This window comes from Pleurodeles waltl, chromosome 1_1 (assembly GCF_031143425.1).
Source record: "Pleurodeles waltl isolate 20211129_DDA chromosome 1_1, aPleWal1.hap1.20221129, whole genome shotgun sequence".
NCBI lineage: Eukaryota > Metazoa > Chordata > Amphibia > Caudata > Salamandridae > Pleurodeles > Pleurodeles waltl.
The window spans coordinates 386,122,980-386,138,989 of NC_090436.1; the positions used below are offsets into that span (position 1 = coordinate 386,122,980).

Sequence of the window (16,010 nt, forward strand, 5' to 3'; positions counted from 1 at the left end):
TGGGAAACTAGAGTTAAAACAAGGGAGAAGGAACAGTGTTTTGGAGGATTGTGAAGTGTTAAATGTTTGTGAAGAAAAAGCAAAAAGCATCCATAGAAACAATGGAAATCTATAAGACAAAGTTATCCAAGGTGGCCCAGCAGACCGGGACCTAAGTACATTTTGTAGCCGACTGCAATGACAAGACCAGGAATGGTCTAGCAGGTTATCCAGTCAACATTGTAACTTTGGTCTCAAAAACATTTTCTGAACTCAAAATCATTCAGTGTAGCAGGGCTGGATGCTGAACAGGATTCCACAAGGTGGGATACTTCTTTTCTGAGTCTTTTGGTAACCTTGAACTTCACACATGAAAGCCCCAAGAAGGACAAGCCTAAAAAAAAGTGTATACCAAGGGTGCAACTTTTCAGGTTTAGCATCTTTGCCCAGTCCTCTGAAATTTGAAAAGTTCAGTAACTTCTTCCTGGGTGTTCCAATTTGTAAGATAAATAGTTTCTTGATTTTCTTTTAATAACACAAACTAGGACAAAAAATATTGTGATGTAACCTACAACACCTACAAATATCACCATGTGATCCAAAGACAAACACTGTTCAACATAAGAGGTAAACATTTCAATCTATGAAGTTTGCATTACAGAGTTGAGGACTAGAACAGCCAAACCTACCCAGTTCTATGTCCTTATTTCTCAGGTCGGGCATGCATGGGGTCAAGATTATCCTCCTATAGCAACCAAAAGCACTAGCCAAACAGTGACAGTGTATATTTATTTGTGTCCAGGTCAATATTAATGTGCAGAAGGGCCATCTCTGGGTCTGTTGCTAGTGCCCATCCCAGCACCTTCCCAGGATGCTAAGACCTCCTTCCTGAAGGGAGTGATTTTACAACAATCACATTCTGTATGCCTCGGGTCTCCATTAATGAACCACACCTCAAGCACAGTGGAGAGGAAATCATTCTGCTTCTCTGCAACATTTGTCTTGTACACTATATTCTGTGCAAATATTTAACTGTACCAATCTAAATCTAGAGACAATGGCTGATTCATTAGTAGAGGTCAATGCCTCCCATCAGGCTTCATCAAAGGCAAGCCTAAATCTCGCCCACAACCTTGGCTAAGCTTTCCAGGGTGTCTGTGGTATTTATAACCAGAGTGCAATATATTTGGGATATCTTATTATCCATTAAGTCTACCATCAGCAGTTTTGCTTCCAGTGTGCGGAAATCTGGAATCATTTCTAGGCCAGCTATATATGGTGTTATTGCATGCTGCAACTTGAGGTAGTGAAAGAAATGTGTCTTGTGAAGTTCAACTTCCTCTTGTAGATCTGTGAATGATTTAAGTACTCCTCCTGACATGTCTCCCAGATGTGATATACCTATTATATATCACTGTGAGAAACTCTGTAAGGCGGACACTTATTTTAGGGTTGTTGTGGCCTAAAGAGGTGTTTCTTTGGTGAGCTTCTGTCCCCATCTTAAGACTTTAGTCCCATATTATAATATTTTAATTTTTTTTAGAAATTGTTGGAGTGTGCAGGATCTACCCTACCTCCATGAGGCAGATGTATACTTTACAAATTCCCATCTCTCGGAGGCAAACGCCGGATTCTCCTGTATGCCATACCACCTTTAATTTAATAGATGGGAAGCCTGTAGTATAAATGGATGACATGTACTGCAATTTCCCCACCATAAATAGACTGAAAACACTTGGAAAGTGCAATTCTGGTCATGCTTTCGTTCCACTGAAAACCTCTAAGGATTGACTTAATATTTGGAAAAAAAGGGAGGTTTGAAAGCTAGGTCAGCAGTTGCAGTAATTCTACTATCTTAAAGATCACAGCCCTACCAAATAATGTCAAAGAAAGCTTGGACCAGAAATGATCTTCCGTTTAATTGTCAAGGATACGCTGGAGGTTCCTGGCCCATGCCCTGTGTGGGCTTGGGTGATGTACAATCCCAAGAATTTGACCCCCCCCCATGATAACTGTAAAGCGCATGACTATTCGAGGCCCTGAGGTTGTATGCTACTGTAAAAAAATAAGGGACTTTGACTTATTAGGATTAAGTCATCTCGCCTTCCCAAAAACATGAACAATTTGTACAGCTCTGGGGCCAGACCAGTCAGGGATTTGTTAGAAATAGCAAAAACACCATTAGCATATAGGGCCACTCTGTATGATACTAAGCAAAACCATGAATCTGTGCATCCATTCTGGCCCATTCAGCGACTGGTTCAATAGCAACAGCAAACAGCAGGGGTGACAGCGGGCACCCCGTCATGTGCCACGCTGAACTGGGAACCATTTCAACATTTCTCACCTATCTGGTTCTAGGCTGACAAGTCTGTGTATAGAAGACAAACATACTAAAGGAAAAGAGGGGTAAGACTGATTTTGTACAAGGACCTGAATGGGTAAGCCATCCTACTAAATCAGAAGCTTTTTCAAAATCAGCCAATAAGATCAATGCAGGACTACCAAGCCTCACTGCCAATGCAATAGCATTAGGGAGATGTTGAATGTTATGCGGATTACCCTTTGGACCACAGAGTACATTATATCAAGAAAGGATTGGCTATGGCTTTCGCCAGAATCATGACCTCTACATTCAATAAAGAGATTGGTCGATATTATGCACATTCATCGTGGGGGGAGGAGGGAATACACTGGGGCCCAGCACTTTGCCCACCTGTAACTGGCCTATAAACTCTACTAGCTACTCTTTAGCAATTTTGCTCTCTAGGGAGGCCCTCTCTATTTCAGATAGACACTGCATGGCAAGATCTGCAAAAAAAAAACTGTGTCAGAGTCTATAATATCCGTCCACAAGTATAAACAGTGCAGTACATTCCTAAGATATGTGCTATATCTTTCTCTACAGTAACCAACTCTCCATTATTGTTGGTTATGCCTGTAATGGGGTCGTGCCTAGCTATATTAAGACAAGGGTGATGTGGGGTTTTACTGTCCTCATCACCCCAGTTGTAGAAGCGAGTCAATTGCTAACCATGACGTCCCTGTCTCATCCAGTAAAATTTGTTGCAGATATATTTTATGAGTGCAAAAGATCTGTGATTGTGGCTGACATGGGAGAGACTGTATGCTGCCTGTTTTAATTATGGTAAAAACGTGCTTCCAATTCTAGCACCTACTCTTGTTGCCAAAGTTGTTTCTTCTTCCCTGCCGGAAAGCTGATGATATCCCCCTTAAGGATGGCTTTAAATGATCCCTTGAGCACACCAGGAGACATCTCTTGGTTTACTGAGTAATATGACTCAATAGCATCTCCAGTGTAAACTTTACAGTGTGCATCTTGTAGCCACCACGCTCTCAAGCATGATGTGGGCACGGTCCATCTCGGACCCCCATCATAAGGTAGACTCGGCAGGGGAGTGGTTAGACAAATCACAAGCACAGTGTTTGAGTTCCAGCCACTATGGGTAGGTCAGAATTAGGCATTAGAAGATATTATGAAAATAATTGCCATGCCCACCAAAATAAAAGGTGAATAGCTGTTCTTGCCAATGGAAGGTCTGCCAAACCCTGCCAGATCCAGCACTCCCAATAATTGTGCTAGTATTGCCGCTGATCGCATTCATTGTCAGCCACCCCATTCCAATCTCCTCCGAGCACTCAGTGGCTAACAGGTGATCATTGTAGGATGCTGGCCTGGTGTGTGGAGGACACCTATGGTGCTGTCATCCTACACCAGATCCAGGTATCCCTATAAATGAAGTGTAGGCAGTGTCTAGGAAGCCAGGGCTCTCTAGAGGTAGCTGTGGATGAAGCAGCCAAGACTTATCTAGGAGACATGCAAAGCTTATACAATACCACTATAGTCACACAACACTATCAAACATGAAAGAACCACACAGTGCTACAAAATTAAAGGTACTTTATTACAGTAACACAACACTAGAATGCTTATAGGCAGTTCCCCCCAACTGGAGGCATGTACACACTAATTATATAGACATTAGCAATTGGGAGATAACATAGAAACAACAAGCATTGGCCAAAGTATTAGAAAATAGTTAGGGTCCTAGGGGAAAGCCAAACCATATAGTAAGAAAATAGAATGCTAGACACAGTCCCCCACCCAAGGATGTGGAATCGAAAGAGGGCAGCTGGAGGAACTAGGAACCCAAAGAGGTAAGTACCAGAGTGACCCACAGCAACCAGGAGAGCAGAGGTTAGTGCATGGTTTTCCCCAAAACAGGAGGGCTTAGAAAAAAGATTGTGCAAGACCCAGACCAGACTGGAAAAACCCAAAGGTGGATTCTGGCAGAATAGGACCTGCAAAGGAAGGGGACCAAGTCCAGTCATGGCAGGAGCCACTACCCACCCTTCGTTGGATGCAGGACCAGGTCGACGGGGGAAGAAGACGACCAGCTGTGCAGCACAGGAGCTGAAGAGGAGTCCCTGAAGCGATGCAGATAGTGTCCCACTTCGTCTGTTAGGTTGCAATGGGTCAGTGGTGCTGAAGGAGCACCAACAAGCCTTGGCTAATGCAAAAGAAAAGAAAAGAAAAGAAGAGTTGCAAGGCTGAAGAGGACAGCAAGGTTCAGGGGACTCGACCCTTGAAGGGGAGTCCGAGGTGTCCCTCAGCAGTTGGGAGAGTCACCAGAAGCAGTTGCAGCCCCCACAGGCAACCCACTGGCAGCAGGCACAGCAAGTCTCAGTGAGGCCCAGTCAGCACACCTGGAGATAAGTCCCACATCGCTGGAGCAGCAGAGAGGAGACTGTGCTTGGCAGGAAGAAGTGCTAGAGGCTGGGGCTACATGGAGCCTGAAAATGACTTGGAGCAGGAGCAAAGAAGCCTTGCTAGCTGCAAGAGTTGCGGTGCACAGGAGTACTGTCCTGCAAGGAGAGGCAAGGGCTTACTGTCTCCAAAGTTGGATAGCTGGCAGAGAGGACCAAAGGGACCAATCCAGACCCCCACCTAAAATGCAGGATCCACGCAGTTCTGGAGGACAGCAGATCCGCGCAGCCGGTCGTCATTGCAGATGGTGCTTGCAGATGCAGGGGAGTGCCTCCACTCCATGGGAGATTCCTTCTTACTTCTTTGTCCAGGATGACGTCTCGACGACCTCAGAGGATGCACATCCGGGGAAACATTGCAGTTGCTGGAAGGAGCCGGAGAAACAATGTTGCAAAGCGGAGTCATTGCTGAAGTTGCAGATTGTTGGTTCCTGAAGAGTCCAGTTGCATTCCAGTGGCCAGAACATGAAGCAAACGTTGCAGAGGAGTCCTGGTGGAATCTTGCACATCGAATCTGAGGACCCACCAAAGAGGGAGACAATAGCCTTGAAAGGGGGTTTTGTCACCTGCAAGGTGACCACCACCTATCAGGAGGGGGCTGTGACGTCACCTACCTGACCTGGCCACTCAGATGCTCCCAGGGGCCTCTGCCCATTTTGGATTCAAGATGGCAGAATCAAGTGGCCACCTCAAAGAGCTCTGGGCACTACCCCTGGGGTGGTGATGGACAGGAGAATGGTCACTTACCTTTCCTTTGTCCAGTTATGCTCCAGAGCAGGGACTTTGGGTCCCTAGACTGGTGCAAACTGGTTTATGCAAGAAGGGCACCAAATATGCCCTTCAAAGCAAACCAATGGCTTCGGAAGGCTACCTCCCCCAAGCCTTGCAACCCCTATTTCCAAAGGAGAGGGTGTTACCTCCCTCTCCCACAGGAAAACCTTTGTTCTGCCTTCCTCTGCCTGATCTGGTCAAGCAGCAGGAGGGCAGAAACCTGTCTGAGGGTGGCCGCAGCACAGGCTGCCCAGAAAACCTCAGAAGACTGGTAGGAGAAATACTGGGGGTTCTCTAAGGAGCCCCCTAGGTGCATTGAACCATACAACCAATTCTGGCAATAGTATTGGGGTATCATTCCCACATGTCTGATACCAAACCTGTCCAGTTTCGGAGTTACCATTAGGGAGCTGGACCATTAGGGACCTGTGTGCGAACACGGGTGAAATGGGTTGCCCGCACTTACAAAGTCCAGTGTAATGGAACTGAAGTTCGTAGGGGCACCTCTGCTCATGAGGTAGAAGGAATAGTTTTCTTACCTGTAACTCCAGTTCTCTCATAGGGGGATTTCCATGATAGTCATAAGCAACCCTCCTTCCTCCCCAGTGGAGTAGACCAAATAATATCTCAAGTATATCATTACTCTCAGCTAGGACTACCTACAAACAGATCTGGGGTAAATGCCTTTCTCTAGGCATGATGGGATACTGGAGGACTAGCTGTTCTTAAAGACACAGTCTCCTTTTTCTTCATTCATAATGGCAGCCTATGAGCTACACTGCCCTGTACTCCATCATTATTTTGCATTACAAAGAAGTTTATGAAGGATTTTTTCTTCTAAACCTTCAACTCATTCACGCATTTGAATGCATGTGCCTTAGCTATTGGTCCTTTTTAAAGCAAACTAGATGAAGAATTTCAGACACTGTAGCCTTTCTTTTAGGCTGCATATTGACATTCTTAAGAGACTTTGCAGGCCTTCCTGAAGTAAGGTGAACATGAACACTTAAGAAGTTATATTGGAAAAAGTTATCCGGGATCCCCACAGGCGTGCGGAACTATTCAACGCTTATGACTATACCTGGAAATCCCCTACGAGAGAACGGGCTCTTGGCCCGCAATAGGTGGGTCTGCAAGAAGAATAGTGTGTATGGAATATGTGGTTTAGCTGCCTTCAGAACTGCACCTCTTTAATAAACCACCTATATTCCATGTTAGGAGTAGACTCTCTGTGGTTTTTACATCTCAACTAATCAGAGGCGGGAACCCCAAACTACACGTGTTCATGTGCGACATAATATGTGAGGTGTTGTGAGTTACCAAACTAGCTTTCACAACCAATCTGAACCCCACATTCAACCTACACTTAGTGAACATGAAGTATCTGTTGTGGGAATAAACCAAGACAGCCGCCAAAAGGGCGAAACACATTCTTTGTCTTGAGGTTGTTGCATATCTCAACTGCACCACCCTCCCCTTATCCCCTTAGCATGGACGGAAATGAACTGAGAAAAGAAAAAGCGAACAAAACACAGTAAGATCAATAGAAAGGAGCACCCCCCTCTTCAGAAGGGTTGCAGCAGATACTCAGTATGGTAGAGTAGGTCTTTCCTCTGGGCCTTTGGAGGCACTGACCATCTTCTCTAGGCCTGGAGGGATTATTTTTCTCCATCATCTGTATCAGAGGAGTTCATTCTGTGGACAGCACTGTGGCCCTTTGGGCTACTCCCATTTTCCTGGCATCGGAGTCCTCGACAGGAGCACTGGCGGTAGACAGTACCCTTATCTGACCACAGGCAGCATTGGAGGTCTTCGCTGAGGCACTGGCTTGGGAAACATTCCGTGTGAGTGGAGGCATCTCTTCAATTCACTCTCAAGCCCTTTTAGGATGGCCAAAGATTGGGGCCTTCCCATCAAAAAAGACTTTCAATTTGGATGGTCAGAGGGATATACATTTGAGACACAGTGCTCATTTTTTTTGCTTCACCAGTTCAAAGGATTTTCACTGCGTTTAAAGTAGTTAGGTGCAGTAAAGGAAGATGAGGATTTTTTGTGAGTCATGCTTGACTTTGCCCTATCAACGCACTGTCTGCAGGAAATGATCTCTAGCTCGATAGTTCAGGAAACAGGTGATGATGGGCCAGGGGGTGGGGGGGTTAGCCCTAGACATAGGCTGTGTCGTAAGAAATCAGTGAACCTGTTCAATTAGGAAATAAGCAGCAATCTGACCTTCCAGGAGAGAACCACAAAACCAGCCTTCTATAAACTGTTCCATGTGGGTTCCCTTGATGCCTTCAGGAAATCTCAGCAAATTCAAATTATCGTGCCTTGTGCGTCCTTCTGCATCTTAGATTCTTGCTTCCATTTACCCTATTAATTCCCGACAGTCTGTCGCAGGGTGGGCACCGTATCCTCGAGTTGATATGCAGCTTTCTGCTTCCGTGACACAGTTGGTCTTGTTGTGCACGTCCTTTCTGGGTAGTGTGACACCTTCCTAATCTTCGCCTTGAATGCTAGCCTCAAGAAGTGAATTGCTTCTAGGATTACCTCAATACTAAAGAAAGGCCCTTCTGTGGGGTTCAGAGTATTCACAGATTTGGGGCCATTATCAGATATGGGACTACTACTTTGTAAAAGGGGCTAATCCTTTTCCAACATAGTGATCCACCCAATAGAGACTGTCCAGGATCCAAAGTGGTCAACCCACCAAGCCTCCCAATCAGGAGTGGCACACACAGTCCGACCTAAGCAGGCTCAATGACAGGTCAACGCTGTGGGGAAAAGTATAAGTCCATGTGTGAGGGAGAGGGGGTCTTTCAAGAAAGCCTATGAGCCTATGCAAAGGGAGAAGGTGGGCCCAGTAACAGCACAAGGGTAATGATTCCCTCAGCAGCTGGAGCACTATGTTTATACAAGATCGCGGTCTGTAGGGTATTGATTCCACTGAGACACATAGGAAGTGGAGTGGTCTTCCCAAGAGGCCACATCGGTCCTCATATACCCATTTGCACCTTTGGGCTCCTCTATGAATCTTAACAGGTTCGGCTCATTCCCTCAGTATGAGCTTACTGTCTATGAGGCTAGTCCATGAATGCGAACCTCAGAGACACATTTAGTGGCATCCACTGCCACCACTCAGAGACACCTCTACTGCAACCCATCATGGACCCTCAACTTCACTGCCAAAACTCCCAATGCACGGCAATGTGAAGTCTCCTTGCAGCCGTCAGGGCCGATGATAGATGATGTTAGGTCCATGTCTCCCCTCGCTAGCACCTTCAGAATTTTTTTTTCTTGAGCCTGTTACATTTGGATTTTGTGACTGACCTCTGAGCAGTTCAATGTACCTCCAGGTAGTCGCTATCAATGCTTAGGCTGTGTTTTCATCCTCACCACCCCACCCCTCTGCAGAGTCAGTCAGAAACAGGGCCCATGTTTGGCCACTCCCGCTATGCCTCCTACCTAGTCCCTACATTTCTTTCTCCACGCTTTCCAGGCTATGTCCGACCTCAAGACAGGCATCCATGGACGCACAAGACCCCGCCGGAAACTCCTCTCCAGCCTGCCGTTTGGGTGCCTCCGAGGCCAGCTCTCCACACTTGCTTAACGCCTCTGCCATGGCAATTGAGCTCAGGCACTGGGTAAAGCGGCTGCAATTTTCTCCTCCAGTTGTGGCCTAGAGAAAATTGTATTTATTGCCCCGATGGGAATGCACAGCCCAGGTGCAGAGAGTATCAGGGTCACACCACTTCTGGCTGCAATCACTGCTACGCAGAAGCCAGTGGGAGGTGTTAATGAGGCACAATGTTGCAGAATGTTGGGCATAGTATTAAGGATTACAGTCCTACTTAGTCATGCCACCCTTGGTGCTCCAATTTTAATTAAACATTCAGTAACTGGTCTTGGGACATTTGGTCAAGACTTTTAGTGGATTTTAGAAACTCAGCCAATACTCCAGTTCATACTGGCCCTAAAAGTTGTTTCCAGATTGGAGTTGCATGCTGGCCCTGAGAATTAATTATAGAATAAGAGAACAAATTGGATGGCTGAAGTCAATCACACAATCATCCTCTTCCTCTCATTCATCTTTTTCTTTCTCCATTTAAGTATTTTGGCTTGTAGGTTGTGGGAGCCTTACTTTTTAGAAATAATACACTAGTGATTGGTGAGGGTCTTTAGGCCTTTCGAAGTAAAACTGGTTCACAAACCACAACTAGGTTTTTGAAGTACTTTCTCTGCTTTATGGTAACAGCTATGTCTTACAGCACTCCTGGTTGGTTTTTCAAAGTGACAACAGATGTAAATAGTCTAGACCTTTCCTTCAGTTAACTAGCCCCACCTAAAGTCTACCCAGGCTCATCAGCGACAATCTTCTTTTCATCAGTTAAACATACCCATCTGTCTGGTATTCACAATGTATTGTGGTGCCTGCATGTCTCTAGGAAGACCTAAAAGTAATTTCCTGCAGTGTTTTCCTTTTCACTTGTTTGGGATGAAAGGCCTGGCTTTGGGAGGCTAAATTGACAAACTTCACTTGCCTTCTTTTCATAAAGAGTCTGTTAAATACAGGGCTGGTATGACTTGCCAATATGAAATGCTCTAATTATGACCATCTGCTACTCCGAAAGCCTGCATAAGGTAGGGGTCAATAGATCATAACTACCTTTTGTCTGTGGCAGAGGACTGGCTTTGCAGGACGTTCACACCTAAAAAAGTTCAGAAGCTGCAGGAACTCTTGTGCGGTACACTTTTTTTTGGGTCCAGACTGTGGAGTCGTCCCTCTTCATTAGAGGGATGTGGTGGAGCAAAGAAGGTGAGCAGGGTGATATTCTGATCCAGATGAAAAGGGGTCACCACCTTGGGAAGGAAAGAGGCACGTGTTCTAAGAACCACCTTGTCTGGAAACATGGTGAGATACGGTGGTTTGGATGAAAGAGCCTTCATCTCACTCACTCTCCTGGCAGATGTTATTGCCACTAAGAAGGCTGTCTTGATGGTGAGCAGCCAGAGGGGACAATTGCGTAAGGGCTCAAAAGGAGCACACATGAGAAATGTGAGGACCAGATTTAAATCCCATTAGAGCATAACAAAGGGCATGGGGGAAACATATGTACAAGCCCTTTGAGGAATCTATGTACAATGGGAGATTTGAAAAGTGAAGGCTGATCAGGCAGCCGGAGGAATGCTGATAAGGTGGAAAGATAGCCCTTGAGAGTACCGAAGGAAGAACCCTGCAGGGCAAGGAATAGTATAAAGAGAAGGATGTCAGAAAGAGAAGCAGAAAGAATATGAATAGATCTTCCTATACAATAATATACAAAGCGCTTTCAACAGCAGGCATATACCGTTTTAGTGGAGGGACGTGTGTAGGAAAGTACCCTCTTTCTTGGCATGGTTACCCCCATTTTCTGCCTGTTGTTAGTATTTTTGACTGTGTCTACTGGGTTCCTGCTAACCGGGACCCCAGTAGTTTTGCTCTCTCTTCTAAATTATACCTTTTTCTTCCCACATTTGGCATACCACAAACTCCAGATCCATTTTACTGGACTTTCCGAGTGCGGGGACATCATTTTACACGTGTACTGGACATAGGTCATTACCTATGTCACGCTACATAATGGTAACTCCGAACCTGTGCATGTTTGGTATCAAACATGTCTGAATCATACCCCTGTTGCAAGTATTGGAAGTAGGATTCCATGCACTCTGGTGGCTCCTTAGAGGACCCCCAGGATTGCTACCACCAGTCTTACAGGGTTTTCCGGGCAGCCCAGCTGCTGCCACCCCTCAGACAGGTCTCTGCCCTCCTGCTGCTTGATCTGTCAGGGAGGCAGAACAAATGATTTTCTTTGGGAGACGGAGGTAACACATTCTCCCTTTGGAAATAGGTGTGACTAGCTTGGGATGGGGTAGCCTCGCCAAGCCACTGTCTTGCTTTAAAGGGCACATTTGGTGGATTTTATTAGCCAATTGTCTAGATATGGAAAGACATTTATATGTTGTCTTCTTAGGTAGGCTGCCACTACTGCTAAGCACTTTGTGAATACCCTTGGAGCAGTTGTTATTCCAAAAGGGCAACACTTTGAACTGGTAGTGTTTTCCCTGAATGACAAACCTGAGATATTTTCTGTGTGCAGGATGGATGGGTATATGAAAATACGCATCTTTGAGGTCTAAGGCTGTCATGAAATCTTGTTTTTGTAGTAGTGGGATGACATCCTGTAAAGTTACCATGTGAAAATGTTCTGACAGGATGTAAAGATTGAGGGGCCTGAGGTCTAGTATTGGCCTGAGGGTGCCATCTTTTGGGGGAATTAGAAAATATAGTGAGTGAACTCCTGTTCCTATTTGAGACCGTGGCACCAATTCTAATGCTTGTTTGAGCAGTAGAGATTGGAACTCTTCTTGTAACAGAATGGTGTGTTCTGTGGACTTTGGTGGGATATTTGGAGGAGTGTGTATTAATTCTAGGCAATAGCCATTGCGGATAATTGATAGCACCCAATTGTCTGTGGTAATATTTTGCCAATTTGTGTGGAACTGTTTTAGTCTTCCCCCACAGGAGAAGTGTGGAGTGGAAGGAAATGAGAGAAGTCACTGTTTTGGGTGCTGTGGAGGCTGCTTAGAAGCCTGAAATTTCCCTCTATTTCTGGGGTACTGTCCTCTATATGTGCCCCTAAAACTACCCTGTAGGTATTGCGGTTGGTAGGTAGGCTTTACCTGTGAGGTGGATGCCTCAGAGGGTTGTGGTCTGAAACCACCTCAAAACTGAGGTTTTCGAAAGGACCCCCTGTATGGCGCAGAGTAGAGTGCACTCTACTCCTTTGCTGTGTCAGAGTCCTTTCTTAATTTTTCTATGGCTGTGTCTACTTCTGGCCCAAAAGAATAACTTACTTACCTTCGGTAACGCTTTTTCTGGTGTATACATTAACTACCTGTGGATTCCTCACCTAAAGAATTCTCCCCTCGCGCCAGATTCAACTGAAATTTCTTCTAGCTCTGCACGTCGACGATGACGTCACAATAGCCCGACTCCACGCGACGCCGTATGATGTCATCTAGGCAATAAGAAGCCCTCGTCGACGTGCAGACGTCAGTTATCACCATTTTTTACGTGCCTTAGAGGTGAATAGGTGAAAATTTGACCTTGAAGAGAACATAAAGACATCCAAAGAAGTGAAAACGCAACATTTATTACACTAAAAATAACAAGAAAATAAATATGCCAGTCAAAATCAATCATGAGTACTTGAATTATCAAGACCAGAGAAAGAAATACATATATACATGCTATAACTATATACATAAAGTCCGCATATATATATATATATATATATATATATATATATATATATGGAAAATGTCACTTACCCAGTGTACATCTGTTCGTGGCATGAGACGCTGCAGATTCACATGCTGTGCACATCCCGCCATCTAGTGTTGGGCTCGGAGTGTTACAAGTTGTTTTTCATCGAAGAAGTCTTTTCGAGTCACGAGGTCGAGGGACTCCTTTCTGCTCCATTGCGCATGGGCTTCGACTCCATCTTAGATTGTTTTCCCCGCAGAGGGTGAGGTAGGAGTTGTGTATATAGTAATAGCGCCCATGCAATGGAGTAAGTATGTATGTACATAATGTAGCTAAAAGTGATATATTTACAAATTTACAAATGTACAAGATTAATTATTTGTCAACTTAAAACGGCTACAGGCTCCCGGGGAGGTGGGAGGGCACATGTGAATCTGCAGCGTCTCATGCCACGAACAGATGTACACTGGGTAAGTGACATTTTCCGTTCGATGGCATGTGTAGCTGCAGATACACATGCTGTGCATAGAATAGTAAGCAGTTATCTCCCCAAAAAGCGGTGGTTCAGCCTGTAGGAGTTGAAGTTGTATGAAATAATGTCCGTAATACTGCTTGTCCTACTGTGGCTTGCTGTGTTGTTAACACATCCACGCAGTAATGCTTGGTAAATGTATGAGGCGTAGACCATGTGGCTGCCTTACAGATTTCAGTCATTGGTATGTTTCCTAGAAAGGCCATGGTAGCACCTTTCTTTCTAGTGGAGTGTGCCTTTGGTGTAATAGGCAGTTCTCTTTTTGCTTTTATATAACAGGTTTGAATACATTTAACTATCCATCTGGCAATGCCTTGTTTGGATATTGGATTCCCTGTATGAGGTTTTTGGAAAGCAACAAACACTTGTTTTGTTTTGTTTTTCGAATTTGTTTGGTTCTATCAATGTAGTACATTAGTGCCCTTTCGATATCTAATGTATGTAATGCTCTCTCAGCTACAGAATCTATTTCTGGAAAGAACACGGGGAGTTCCACAGTTTGATTTAAGTGGAACGGTGATATGACTTTAGGTAAGAATTTAGGATTTGTGCGTAGAACTACTTTATGTTTGTGTATTTGTATAAAGGGTTCTTGTATGGTAAAGGCTTGAATTTCACTTACTCTTCTGAGAGATGTGATAGCTATTAGAAAGACTACTTCCCATGTTAAGTACTGTATCTCACATGAGTGCATGGGTTCAAAAGGTGGACCCATGAGTCATGTTAATACGATGTTGAGGTTCCACGAACGAACTGGTGGTGTTCTTGGTGGAATAATCCTTTTCAGACCCTCCATAAATGCTTTTATGACTGGGATTCTGAATAATGACGTTGAGTGCGTAATTTGCAGATAAGCCGAAATTGCAGTTAGATGTATTTTAATGGATGAAAAAGCCAACTTGGACTTTTGTAAGTGTAGTAGGTAGCTTATAATGTTTTTAGCAAATGCGTGTAATGGTTGAATTTGATTATTATGGCAGTAATAAACAAATCTTTTCCACTTATTTGCGTAGCAATGTCTTGTGGTTGGTTTCCTAGCTTGCTTTATGACCTCCATGCATTCTTGTGTAAGGTCTAGGTGTCCGAATTCTAAGATTTCAGGAGCCAAATTGCTAGATTGAGCGATGTTGGATTCGGGTGTCTGATCTGTTGTTTGTGTTGAGTTAACAGATCTGGCCTGTTTGGCAGTTTGATATGAGGCACTACTGAGAGGTCTAGTAGTGTTGTATACCAAGGTTGTCGTGCCCAAGTTGGTGCTATCAGTATGAGTTTGAGTTTGTTTTGACTCAATTTGTTTACTAGATACGGAAGGAGTGGGAGAGGGGGAAAAGCGTATGCAAATATCCCTGACCAACTCATCCATAACGCATTGCCTTGAGAGTGAGCCTGTGGGTACCTGGATGCAAAGTTTTGGCATTTTGCGTTTTCTTTTGTTGCAAATAGGTCTATTTGCGGTGTTCCCCATCTTTGGAAGTAAGTTTCTAGTATTCAGGGCTGAATTTCCCATTCGTGGATCTGTTGGTGATCCTGAGAGAGATTGTCGGCTAACTGATTTTGAATTCCTGGTATGAACTGCGCTATTAGGCGAATGTGGTTGTGAATCGCCCAATGCCATATCTTTTGAGATAAGAGTCCCTCCCTGTTTGTTCAGATAATACATTGTTGTCATGTTGTCTGTTTTGACAAGAATGTGTTTGTGGGTTATTATTGGTTGAAATGCTTTCAACGCTAGAAATACTGCTAGTAGTTCTAAGTGATTTATATGAAGCTGTCTCTGCTGAGTGTCCCATTGTCCTTGGATGCTGTGTTGGTTGAGGTGTGCTCCCCACCCTACCATGGAAGCACCCGTTGTGATTACATATTGAGGCACTGGGTCTTGGAAAGGCCGCCCTTTGTTAAAAATTCATGGTATTCCACCATTGAAGCGAGGTGTATGTTTGGCGGTCTATCAACACTAGATCTTGAAGTTGACCCTGTGCTTGTGACCACTGTGATGCTAGGCACTGTTGTAAGGGCCGCATGTGTAATCTTGCGTTTGGGTCAATGGCTTTGCATGAGGACATCATGCCTAGTAGTTTCATTACTAATTTTACCTGGAATCTTTGGTTTGGGTGCATGGCCTGTATTACGTTTTGGAATGCCTGTACCCTTTGTGGACTTGGAGTGGCAATCCCTTTTTCTGTGTTGATTGTTGCTCCTAAGTACTGTTGTATTTGACACGGCTGTAGGTGTGATTTGTTGTAGTTGAGTGAGAACCCTAGCTTGTGAAGGGTTTCTATTACATACTTTGTGTGTTGTGAACACCGTTCTTACGTATTGGTTTTGATTAACCAATCGTCTAGGTACGGGAACACATGTATTTGCTGCCTTCTGATATGGGCTGCCACTACGGCAAGGCATTTTGTAAAAACTCTTGGCGCTGTTGTTATTCCGAACGGCAACACTTTGAACTGGTAATGTACTCCTTGGATTACAAACCTTAAGTATTTTCTGTGGGAAGGACGTATGGATATATGGAAATACGCATCCTTGAGGTCTAGTGTTGTCATGTAGTTTGAGCAATGGGATCACGTCTTGCAGTGTCACCATGTGAAAGTGATCTGATTTGATGTAAATGTTTAGTGTTCTGAGATC

At 44.6% G+C, this 16,010-nt stretch overlaps 1 protein-coding gene across 2 annotated transcripts in view; it reads right to left on the minus strand.

Annotated features, from left to right (window-relative positions):
* Window positions 1–16,010, minus strand: part of JMY (junction mediating and regulatory protein, p53 cofactor) — a 651,557-nt gene that overhangs the window by 167,772 nt on the left and 467,775 nt on the right. The window lies entirely within an intron of this gene.